The sequence below is a fragment of the Curcuma longa genome, chromosome 15, assembly GCF_044706935.1.
Source record: "Curcuma longa cultivar G26 ecotype Majalengka, Jawa Barat chromosome 15, ITB_CL_G26_1.1, whole genome shotgun sequence".
Classification (NCBI taxonomy): domain Eukaryota; kingdom Viridiplantae; phylum Streptophyta; class Magnoliopsida; order Zingiberales; family Zingiberaceae; genus Curcuma; species Curcuma longa.
Genome location: NC_133875.1, coordinates 2668074 through 2681121, shown reverse-complemented (window position 1 = coordinate 2681121; position 13048 = coordinate 2668074). Strand labels below are relative to the sequence as shown.

The window sequence follows — 13048 nt, the reverse complement described above, 5'->3', positions numbered from 1 at the left end:
TATTATTTTTTTTCCTAGCTATATATATATATATATATATATATATATATATATATATAATGATTCCTTGAACTATTCTACCATTTGTATATTTACATTTGTCTATTATGTTTTTGTGTATATGGATATCTACCTTAATATTCTCGTCTGTGTAACTCTTAATCTTTTGCTAGTGATTTTTTTAGGAGAGGTAATAACTTGGTATTAGAATGACCATACACATTTATTTCGGAAGGTTCACATGATTTTAGTGAAGAGAGAGGCTACAATCATGGAGTAAATGCACCAAGGCTGGAGCATACATCATGGAGTAAGTGCACCAAAGGCCACAATTAAAACTAGGGGTGTAATTGAACAAAGTCGAGCCGAACAATAAAAGGTTTGAGTTTGATTTGTTTTTCTTAAGCTCGAGCTCGACTCGAGTTCGATTTGAGTTTTAATTTTTAAGCTCGAGCTCAACTTGTAATGAAATTAAATAGTTCAGAGCATGGTTCGAAAATTGCTCATTTAAAAGTTAAACAAGTTTAATTCACGCAGCCTTAGTTTGAAAATAGCTCGTTTAAAAGGTCATTAATATATAATATTTATAATTCACGAGCTATTTTTGAATCGGGGTCGCGTGAATAAACTTGTTTAATTTTTAAACGAGCTATTTTCGAACCGAGCTTGAGTCGCTCATAAACTATTTAATTTCATTACAAGCTGAGCTCGAGCTTAAGAATTAAAGTTCAAATCGAATTCGAGTCAAGCTCGAGCTTAGGACAAACAAATTGACTAAAAAATAGTTCGTTTAAAAGTTCGTTATATATAATATTTAATTTATAATTCATGTTATATATATATGAAAAATGAGCCTTACGAACATATTTACAAGTTTACGAATCAAATATCCATTGATTTAACTATTTTGAAGATGTATGTGTTCGACTTATTAATATTTATGAATATAAATTATAATTAAGAACTTAATAATATCGTAAAAGAGAAATATAGCCGAATTGAATATCCATTTCAACAACTTGATTTATTTTAAATTAGACTTATCTTAATTTAATTATCTTATTCAATATTTTAAAATAATATAAAATTTGACTCGACTTATTTATATTATTATGTGAACTAGTAAGACACATTTAATGAGATCATAAAAGTACCCAAGAGGATATATAGAGGTTTTACATTGAACATTTAAGACTTGCCTCCATCAGGTTAGATAAAAGTACTTGGTAAGAGAAAGAAAGGAACACAAGCACATGGGAGGCCCAACACATGAATGAGTGTTAGCGAATCAATCAATTTTGAAGATGATCGATTCGATTCTATAAAATTTTTTATTGATCTTTAGGATAATTTCAGAAATAATATAGTAGTAGAGTTGCCAGGACCCCTAACCGGGTCAGTCATATCTCTCAATATAACTTTTTTTTTCTAAATTAAGCATCCAAGCATGCTTTAAATTAATAGAATCCATATATTTCCATAATGATATGATATTATTCATTTTAGGTCAATTTTTTTTATTTTTGAATTTTATAAAAAAAATTTATATATCAATAAAGATATCTTTCAATTTATATTTTCAATGTGAAATTTTGATTGTATTATCTAAAACATGCATACTTAAAACACCCACAAAATAGCAACTCTTGTCGAATAAGCAATATAATATTACATCTATCATATTTTTCATATTAAATATATTCTTATAGCAGTTACTGTATAAAATAAATAAATAAAACAATCGACACTTAGAATATTTTTATTATATGAAAAAATCTTTATTAACTTAATTAAAATTGTTCAATCTTCATTAAAATCATTTTAACATATAGTGAAATAAAATTTTTGTAGCAATCACTAATTGATCATTACAATGTGTAAGTTAAAAGTTGCTACAACATTATAATCATTTTATGATGAATTTGATCCTATTAAAATAATTTTAATAAATTTGAATAATTTTGATCAAGTCGATTTTGTTTTATATATAAAAGTACTCCATGTTTAAAAAAATAATATACAGGAATAAAAGTACGCTCAATATAAAAAATATAATAGGACGTCCTTTTAATTTTTTTAATGACACCCTTTTAATTTTTATCCTATTCACGTGTCAATCACATGGAATAAGTACTATTTCAGACCAAGATTCTACGTCTATTAAGTTAAAGATAATATCAAAATTATATTATATTATTTTTCTTTTTGATTTTTGAAAAAAGAGGTGCCTTTACGATATCAAGTCAAAAATTAAAATTATGACGCAATTTAAAATTTTAATTTATAACGTCCGATAAAATAGTGATTATTCTAAAAGTGAAAGATTGAAGGAGAATTGAGAATTGAGAAGAGATCAAGATCGAGAAATTGAAAAAATGAGTAGAAAGCCATCGGCGACGTCACTTTTAAATTTTTGTCAAAAAAAAAAGAAAATTTTTATTAATCAATCTAACTAATCGTAAATGGCTAAACACGCTTGTAAATAGGTTATAAACCAAAATCATAATTTGACAAAGTAAAAAAAAATACCAAAAAAAGCTAAAAATAAAAAATTACTATAAATAGTAAAAAATAAGTTTGGAGATGCGGACGAAGTACTAAACGATGTCGGATGGTTTCGAAAGTAGGTCGGTACGGATTTTATCCGATATCGAATAAAGGTGTCTGAAAGAGCTTCGAAACACATCCGACCGTGCCTCATTCTAATTTCCGAATCAAAAATTATGATCCGTTGAAGTTCAACTTTTCATATGTTGTCCCTGCATCAATTTCCACATATACCAACTCGCGTGAGGAGAATCTAGATTGACGAGTCAATCTAAATTTCCACGGATTCTCCATTAGATTTAGTCAAAATTTAAAGGGAGCAATTGTTGGGTCAATGTAAATGGGCTGCGCATTGGGCCGTCTTTGTTGGGCCGACTTAACCGTTCTCTAATGGGCTTATCCGATCGCATACCCATGTGGGCCCCGTCCAACAGGCCACTCCGTAGTGGAGGGATCGATTGCAGTCGTTGTACGGCAACGATCGCGAGATCACGAATCGGACGGAGGGCAGCGCGTAGCTGACCTTTCCCGCGACCAATCATGGACCATCCGGTGACCATCCGACGGCTGCAGTCTGCGTTTGAAGCAACACCGTCGCCAACGTTCCCTGCAGCCGTTTTTCTGGCCTCCACTCGAACTAATGGTTCTACTAGAACCCTAGATTCTCCTCCTCCTCTGTTACCCCTCGCGGCGATTTGAAACGGCTAAAGTTCCGTTTTTTACGCTGTTCGATGCGGAGACGGCGATCGAGGTTTGTGAAAGATTGAATTTTGGGCCGGAATGGGGATGATAAGTGCCTTGTGGCGGATGCGATGAGGAAACTGTTGTAAAGGCGAGAATTCTCGTCTCTCCAATTTGTTGTTGTTTTTTTTTGGTTTTTTTTTTGGATTTTCCGTTCTGTTCCCGTGAATGATATTTATGATCGTCGTCGCTAAATACGGGTTCTAATGATGGTTACGCAGTGTTTGAAGATGACACTGGAAACACCAACGAGCGGGAACTTCGATGATGACTTCGAGAGGGATCTTGACGCTTTGATCCGAGAGCAGCAGAACAGTAGAGGTGCTACCTTTGATCTGGACCTGGATGAGCTGAATATTCTCCGTTCCGGCAGCGCGCCTCCCACGGTTGATGATTCAAGAACAGCTGTTTGGAGCTTGTTTGGGCACGATGGCTTTGGGGAGGCGACCCGCCACTTAAGGGTCCAGGATTCTGGAGGCTTGCTGTCTGAGGAGGATTTGAGGTCGCATCCAGACTATTTATCCTACTATTTTTCCAACGAGAATCACAATCCGAGGATGCCTCCTCCAGCAATATCGAAAGAGGACTGGCGTGTCCAACAAAGATTCCATCCCAGTGGGTCTTCATTTGGAGGGATCGGTGATAGGAGGCGAAGAAATGAATACATGAAAAATGACGGCCAAAGCAGCTCACTTTTTTCTGTTCAGCCAGGCTTGGAGATGATAGATTCACAGAAGCTGCCAGGGGAGTGGTTTGAGCAGAATAGCAATGTACTTATTGGACTGCCAGACGCTGGTTTAGGCACGAGGAGGAAAAGTTCTGCTGATGTCTTGCAGGTGTATTTGGTTTAGTTTGCTCTGTTCTAAATTTCCAGATTTAACACTTGTTTTTAAGTTTCTACAGAAATGTATGTATGTGTTGATCACTATCTCAGTATCAGCAAAACATGATTGCCAAAATTTCGTAGTTGACTAATCATAGAGCATAGATAGCTTCTCATATTAAATGTGTAAGCTTTAAATAAGCTTTTTGTAATCACATTCCGTGATTGTCTGTCTACGCTTGGGATAATTTCAGGATATGTTGTTTCACCATGTTGCATGCATAATCCATTTTATCATACTTTAGGCAGTGATAGTGGATATTATTTTGCATATGAATCTGATTTTAAGCAGAACAATTGTGTTTATTTATTTTTCTTTATTTGGGTGGGTGGGTGGGTTGGAATGATCTAAATATATAATAAAAAATGAGAGAGGGAGGCTTGCATCATTTGTTTGTTGTCTACATAAACCCTGGTGATAAATGAATCGACTTTCTTTGTTTTTTAGAACAAGCAAAATATTTGCCCTTTTGTGCCTTTTTCTACCACTGCACTATTCTACTCATATGATATTTTGGACCTTGCTACAAACAGGCAAATAAAATATTGTCATGTATTTTTCATATTCTAACTTCTAATTTTGCAAAACCCATGAGCCAAGGGACATAACATGTATTTTAATTTCTACATTGATGATGGATCTCATGCTTCGAATGATGCATGATTAAGTTACTACATTGATAGTTGCTTCCACAGTGCTTAAGAAAAATAATTATTGATTATTCTATTTTCTGGTTTATTGCCCTTGTTCTTAAAAGTTATTAGAGGAAGGCAGATTGTCATACAGTCAGTTATTATTATTATTATTATATATTTTCACTTTGCTGAAGAATGACATGGAGAGACTCAAAGGATTACTCTACCTAACTGATACACATCTAGTCATACACAGATCAGTATTTCAAATAGTCAATTGTCTTTGCTCACATTTAATATATGATTATTACTTGTACACATAATAACGAGGAAGTCTATGGAGTAAATAATATTTCCTAAGTCAATTTAATTCCAGTTACCACTTAGCAGACTACTCATCTTCTGTATATTCCACTAGTTATGATACCACTAAATTTGGATATATCAGTTGCATATTGATCTGATCCTTCAACCATGTGGGGTCACTGTACCTTTTTATGTCATTTTGAGATAATAGAACTATTTATGATGTATTTAATTATGCTATGGTTAATTTAGCTTTTGAGAGATTGAAGTTAATCCTGCTTTCTGTTTTGAGCCACCTTCCAGATTATCTGTAACAACTTCTTTCTTTTCTGGAGGAGCATTTGCATATCATCTAGGTTTTTTGTAATGTACACAAAGTTTTGGTTGTCATGAAATTTTGTTATACTGATAGTAAGCTCTATGTTTGTCATATCACTTTCAAGTCTCAGACAAATGCATGTGTAGTGGCGATGTTGTAGAATCATTGATGTGCATTGTTAGTTAATATGCTCCTTGTTGGCTTTTGTTGTCATTGATATTTCTGTCCCTGCCTACCTGAGACTTGTTTTAAATGGGGTCGATACTTATTTTGATCTTTAGTTCAACTTACTTAGACTTATCTAGACTAAATTTTGTGCAGGAGGAACTTGTTCATCCACCTGTCACTGGACTTCTTTCACGCCCAGCTAGTTGTAATGATTATGATAATATTGATTCGTTAAGAGCTTCAGAATCATCGATGATGAAGCTTCAGAATGACTTGAATGGTTTAGGGGAAATTCAATCTGGATCAACTTCCTCCGGTCTTACTAAGGTCCACAGCCTTGGCTCCTCAATCAATCACTCTTTAGTATCAACACTGGGTTCTGCTCTTTCTAGAAGTACAACCCCTGAACCTCAATTAATACGAAGATCACCAAGCCCCTGCCTCCCCCCAGTGGGAACAAAAAGTAGTAATAGCAATAGGCCAAATGGCTTAGGTGGTGTTTCATCTCATACTTCTGGTATCAACATTGAAACCACTTTCTCTGAATTGAACTTGTCTAGAATGAAACCAAAAGAGAGAGAGAGTAATGTGCTACGTTTGCTTAACAAGGATATTGCTACCCAACCTGAACTGCTTTCTAATGCCCTCAGTGATAATATACAGTTTCTGCAGCAAAAAGTTAGTGAGAAGTCTCAGTCAGCATTGTTAGAAAGTGCTCTTGATGATGTTGGGTATTTCGATGCCTCCAAGAAAACTAGTAGATTAACTGACGTTGAATTAGCTAGATTAACTTCTAATGGGCAAACATACTTTCCGAAGCAACCATCTTATGAGAAAGTGCAATCTGCTGGTTCAACAATTTCTAAAAGTGCACGTCTAAGTGTTGATGTGCCTGATACTGATTACAACAGAGAGAACTCAGAAGGCTATACAGGCGGTAGCTATGGTGCACAAATGATGTTAAACAGTCAGTTTGGTTCTGGTAGTCTTTCTTTTCATCCTTTTCTTCCTTACTTTCTTGTTCAATATATATATTTGTTAGATAAACATAATTTGATTTTTTGAATGAATGTAGAAATTGGAAGTGCTACTGTTTAGAATGTATATTCCCCAGTAGTTTTCTGCTCTCTGCCTCTCATAATAAAAAATATGGTTGGGTGATGCAGATATACAATATAGTTCATCAGGGAACCATGTAGATACTGGTCTATATGGGCCATCTACAGGTTCCATGTACAAACAATATTTGCATGGTGCTTCTGATTCACAAGTACATCCTCCAGGAAGTTTGGATCCTTATTTAGGACAAAATTACCTTAATACCCACCAATTGGATTTACCCGAATATCCACATCTTTACCTGGAAGCATTGCTTGCACAGCAAAATTTACAGTATGGCATGCACCTCAAATCAGATAGCTTGAATCATGGTTACTATGGTAGTCATGCTTATGGTATTGCGATGCCATATTTAGGAGGTTCGTTGGCTAGTAATGCTCATTCTCCTTTGCCTACTGGGAACCCTTTGAGGCAAAATGATCAGTTATCTCATGCCCTTTCCATGTTGAGAAGGGCAGCTGGAGAAAATGGTGGCATGAGAGAAGGCTATATGTTGCCATCGTTGTTGGAAGAATTTAAGAACAAGAAGACGTTACTTTTGGAGCTATCAGATATTGTAGGTCATGTTGTTGAGTTCAGGTACTCATTGATTCCCTATAGATTCATGCTCTTCAAACAGTAAAGTGGTTATCAGTTCACTTTTGTCTTTTTTTTTTCAGTGCGGATCAGTATGGCAGTCGCTTTATCCAACAACAACTTGAGACTGCCTCAATTGAAGAAAAGAACAAAATTTTCCCTGAGATACTCCCTAAAGCTCATTCTCTAATGACTGATGTGTTTGGGAACTATGTCATTCAGAAAGTATGCCTATTTTAACAAATGAACTCTTGATATTTTTTCCCCTGAAAACTTTTTAAATGTTCATTGTAACTTTGGTTGCAGTTCTTCGAGCATGGTACAGAAATTCAAAGAAAGCAACTTGCAAGTCATCTTAAGGGCCATGTTTTACCTCTTAGTCTTCAAATGTATGGCTGTAGAGTAATCCAGAAGGTTTGTTAAGATTGCCGGTACCTTTGATTCTATAGCTTTAATAGTTATACTGCTAATTACGTCTGTTTCTTTAAGTTTACTTATACTGCACGGGCTGCATGTTAATTATGGTTGGTTTTTGAAAGTTGGGGTTTGTGTAACCTCTATAAAATAATCTGATAGAGTTTGTGATCAAAGACCAGTTATTTGGATAAGTCGATACTGATACCATCTAGTATATACTATGGGGATTTGGAATAGAAATCTCTAACTGAAATATCAAGCATATGGCAGTGGTTAAATTCTGAATATAGAGTTATAAGCTAGCACCAATTGTATGACAGTGCACGCATAACGCAAAAGGTTACCACTTATAGTTTGACAATTCTATACAAATCAAGTGATACAAGATGGTAGGTGCTTCTCAAGAGTGCCTTAAGCTAGGCATTCCTCAGGTAAGTGCCTTTTCTGGGCACTGGCGAGCAGTTGATCTAGGCAGTGTTTAAATTACTAATATGTGAGATGACTTGCACTCTCACATAGTTCGAGAAATGTTAAGGCTAATTCAAAATTTGATTTGACTTCCATATGCATCGTGCCATGAATTTGTATAGCACAACAATTTGCCTAAACAACTTAAGTCAACAAAACAAGATTTAAAATCTCGAGTCGTGTCGGAGTTTCAGTTTAATTGGAAAGATACAACTTTGATAGCGTGCCAACATTTCGATGCATAGTATTGGTGGTGAATTGTAGGTTGAAGGAGGAAGAAAATAAAGCAAAGGAAGAAGACATTGTTTGCATCGAGTAGTATCGAGTTTCGGTAATTTATTGGAACGATATGTTTTCGACGGTATCGCTTGGTCAAACCATGCACCAAAAAGGGATACAAGTAACTGAGTCAATAAAGGATATAAATTATTGAGCTTCTACTTTCATACTCAAATTATTCATCCACCTTCATCATTGTCAAATTATCCATCACTTACACGTTGAGTCACAAAAAAAGGTGTAGAAGTAACCATGTCAAGTATCCATTGAAAACATACGAACTTTTACCTCCAGCATTCAGATTCTTCATCTACCTTCACCCCTTCAGATATTTGACACATACCCTCCATGTAAGAGAAAAATGTCTGATTGATCACAATCATCATATATAAAAAATTTATAAGAATAATCATAATGACATAGATTCATACCCATATTAGGTAGTCATTCAATCCAAGTACCATAGGTTTTCACATACTCGGGATATGCATCCAATCTTATGAGTTAAGCTGATTTGTAATCAACTTGCATAGTCTTTATGCCGCTTGACACTTTGAAATACACACGTGGTCAAAATGACAGCTATTAAAGGATATTCCATAAAATTATGTAAAGACCCATGGTGAATCCCGACAATAAAAGTTATCACTATGTATTAATTTAACACTATGATACACCAAAAGTATCACCATATTAGCAGCTTAGACCTCTAATTTCATGGTCGAAATCATTGAGTTTCAGAGTTGATTGCAATACATCACATTCTCATTATGGGCCCTATGTTAAAATTGAACTGCTCAATATTTTGGCTGAATCAATGGACCAACTTCTTTGTTTGGCCATTTTTACTAGATAAGACAGTAGTGGATTTGAGCTGTTTTCTGCAATGCATAGGTGGTAAGCTTGATTTGATGCATAACCTATGGTATTCTTTTTTCAGGTTCCCCATCATTTTAGTGTTTCAAATAAGGATTTTACATCTGATTTGTGTCGATTCTGTTAGCATATGAGTTTGGATGAGTTAATTTCTTTGTTTTGAAAAAATTGTTCTTGTTCTTGGGGAGTTTGACTTGCTACTATTGCAGGCGTTAGAGGTGGTTGATGTTGATCAAAAGACTGAAATGGTACTAGAGCTTGATGGACATATAATGAAATGTGTTCGTGATCAGAATGGAAACCACGTAATCCAGAAGTCTATTGAATGTGTTCCTCAGGAGGAAGATTCGATTTATCATTGAATCTTTCTATGGACATGTTCTAGCACTGTCCACCCATCCATATGGATGTCGGGTTATACAGGTTTCAACATGATTTTTTGGGGTTATTTTATTAGGGCAGTTGAAAAATAATATTAAGAAACTATTTGCTCTGAAGTGGATCCTTGATTTCACTTGTTTATATGATATTAATTATGGCAGAGAGTGCTTGAATACTGTGATGATCTAAATACACAAACCATTATGATGGAGGAGATCATGCAGTCTGTTTGTAATTTAGCACAAGACCAATATGGTAACTATGTTATCCAAGTAAGTTATCTTATCGGCTACATCTGTTTACCATAGTAGCATGCACATGTTTTTATTACCATGCTTATATATTGCTTGCTTTTTTGTACTTTTCCTTGTCAAAAGTATGTTCCCTTTGGATAGAATGACCGGATAATAAAACCTTGAGCAATAAACTGAAAGTCTACGTTTAAACATTAGCCTTTTTGTTAGATTACATCTTAAGCAAATATGCATAGTGTTAACATGGTACCCTTGATTACATTCTGGGGTTTTGTTGTATTATCTAATCATCGATTGGCCCCTCACCATATGACCCACAACCTAATTACTTATATGTTATTAATTTTTTTATTTTAACACTTAGCTCAATAAAAATATCAGCAATTTGTTCGTTGAAAGGTTATATGGCTTGTTGTTCTTCTTGGACATAAAAACTCAAATCAAGTAGTAGTCAACGGCAATGTGGTTAGTGTGTTCATGAATCCTTAAATGCAAATGACTATTTAATTGTTACAATGATATTCTTTATTCTAGTGCTTATAACTTTGAGATCATCTAGTAAAAACTTGATCTATCTCATCTCATAGGTGCGCTTTAGTTCCATATTCCTTTTCAATATTACAGCGAACTTTATTTTTTCCTCTACCACATGGTCGCCTCTAGCATAATTGCAAAATTCCCAAAGTAGATATTCTATCACTACCATAATCTGCAACAAATATGCTTCTTAAGAGCAAGCCTTTCCTTTTGACACCTTTCTTAAGCTTTTGGAAGATTTAAATTACAACGCTAACCATAAAAGTGATATCAGGTCTAGCAATTTAAGAAAGTTTGCATGAGGGAAGATAATTGCTGAGAGCACAGGAGGCTTGTGCCACAGGAGGGGAGTGTGAAAATCACTTGGTTGTGAGATTATAATATGGGCAAACAAGGGGAGATCACGTCGTGGTAGCGTGCGGGCAGCATTGCAGGAGGACAAGTAGAGGAGATTTGGTTTGTGTAGAGGGCTAAGAAAGAGGATAGGGATAGTGCAGCGGAAGTCACAATATGCGATGGTTGTATTATCCAGTTAATGTGTACAAGTCTAGCAATGAAATAGCAAATGGTAATGTGTTAGAATTCCAAAAATCAGAATAGGGAAACACAGAATTTTATTCGGTTTAACACAAACAGTACAACAAAGAACACTCAAATTTGATAAAGAGACTCTCCACCAGCCAGAGGCCCCTTTTGTTTTGTTTCTCATAGAATATACAAGCCATGTTTTGGGCTTGTTTCCCCCATGATCCTGTACTTGGTCCTCATCTGGAACCTAGTTCCTATCATTATTACCACCCGTTGCAACTCTAGCCTTATCCTCAAGATTAAAATTTGGAAATTGAGTTCTAAGAGTGAAATCATCCTCTTACGTCGTGTCAACATGCTCTTGCCCTTCCATTTGACTAGCCATTGACGAATCACTTCTCCATTTTGAACAATGTTTCTACTAGCAATCACACATCCAGTCCATTGGGTAGATCTGCTTTCACATTGTAATCTCCAATAGCTTTCTTAAGAAATGATACATGAAAATGGGATGGACCCGAGAATGAGGTGGAAGTTTAAGCTTATATGCAACCTCCATATTTTGCAACAATCTAGAAAGGTCCATAATACTTTGCTTCCAATTTTTGATTAATCCTTCTAGAAACCGTGTGCTGCCTATGGAGCATTAATTTAAGGAACACCCATTCTCCTATTGCAAATTGCAGTGGCTTCCTCTTTTTTTCAGCATATCTCTTCATTTGTTCTTGCGCCATAGATAGGTTATATTTAAGTTGAAGAAGAGCTTCATCCCTAATTGTTTCACTGCTGGTTTGTTAGAATAGTTCCAAAGGGCTTTCATACATCGTCAAAAGTTCACTCGACCTTATCAAGTGAGGAGAAAATAGGTAAAATATGTTTTGACCAGTGGGACAGTGCTTCTTGCTTGTCGACAAATGAAATTGCTGATGAATTGAAATGTTTAGTTGTGAAAAACTTAAGCCTTGTGGATTGGCTTGCCTCTTATACATCGTTTGTCAGCAATCCATCCATGTTTTACTTTGGTGAAGTTGTTCGTATGCATGTTTGCTTCCATAAACATCACTTTCATAGTGCATATTATTTTGGGGAGTCATTTCAGTTTGGTTCTCAGATTTTTATTTCGTTATAAGCTGACTCAGTTGAATTATCATTAGCATGTTCTGAAGCACGGTAAACCAGAAGAGCGGTCTGTCATCATTAGCAACCTTGCTGGACAGATTGTAAAAATGAGCCAACAGAAATATGCATCTAATGTCATCGAGAAGTGCTTGGCTTACGGCACTGCTGAGGAACGGCAAATCCTAATAAGCGAGATGCTTGGCTCAACAGATGAAAATGAACCTCTTCAGGTAGCTTATTTTCACTTAACACACCCAAACCACCCATTAAGTTTGTTTCCTCTTCTCGGCATTTAGTTCATTATACAATTATCATAGAATTGATATAGTATTGTTAGTCCCGGAGCACTCTACGAAGAAATTATGGGTTTTTGCTTTTTCTATTCAACTCCACAGGCTATGATGAAAGACCAATTTGGGAATTACGTCGTACAAAAGGTTCTTGAGACATGTGATGACCGAAATCGTGAACTCATCCTTTCGCGCATCAAGGTTCACTGGAATGCCTTGAAGAAGTACACATATGGAAAGCATATAGTTGCTCGCGTCGAGAAGCTTATTGCCACCGGAGGTAATGCACTCATACTCGAAACTCATCGCCTGCGACAACTATCAATCTAAATCTGCACTAAACTTGTGTCTCCTTTCGCTTACAGAAAGGCACATTGGAGTGTCATCACGCTGATCGTGAGACGCGAAACTGCAGCGCAATTGTACAGATAATGAGGCTAGTGTTCATGTAAATAAAAGATAGGCATCCTGAAATAAGAATTTCCCTGAGCCTGTGTACATGTGCACTTGTATTTATTCAAGCAACAGAAATAGAAACAGCAATGCCCTAAGTGATGGTTAGGTTAGTCGAATGGGAGCCGAGGCGATATGTCTGGCCTGGCTT

General features: G+C 35.7%; 1 pseudogene; it reads left to right on the top strand.

Annotated features, from left to right (window-relative positions):
* The first annotated feature begins 3243 nt into the window (after nucleotides 1–3243).
* Nucleotides 3244–12886, top strand: LOC141846134 (pumilio homolog 4-like; annotated as a pseudogene).
* The last annotated feature ends 162 nt before the right edge of the window (nucleotides 12887–13048 follow it).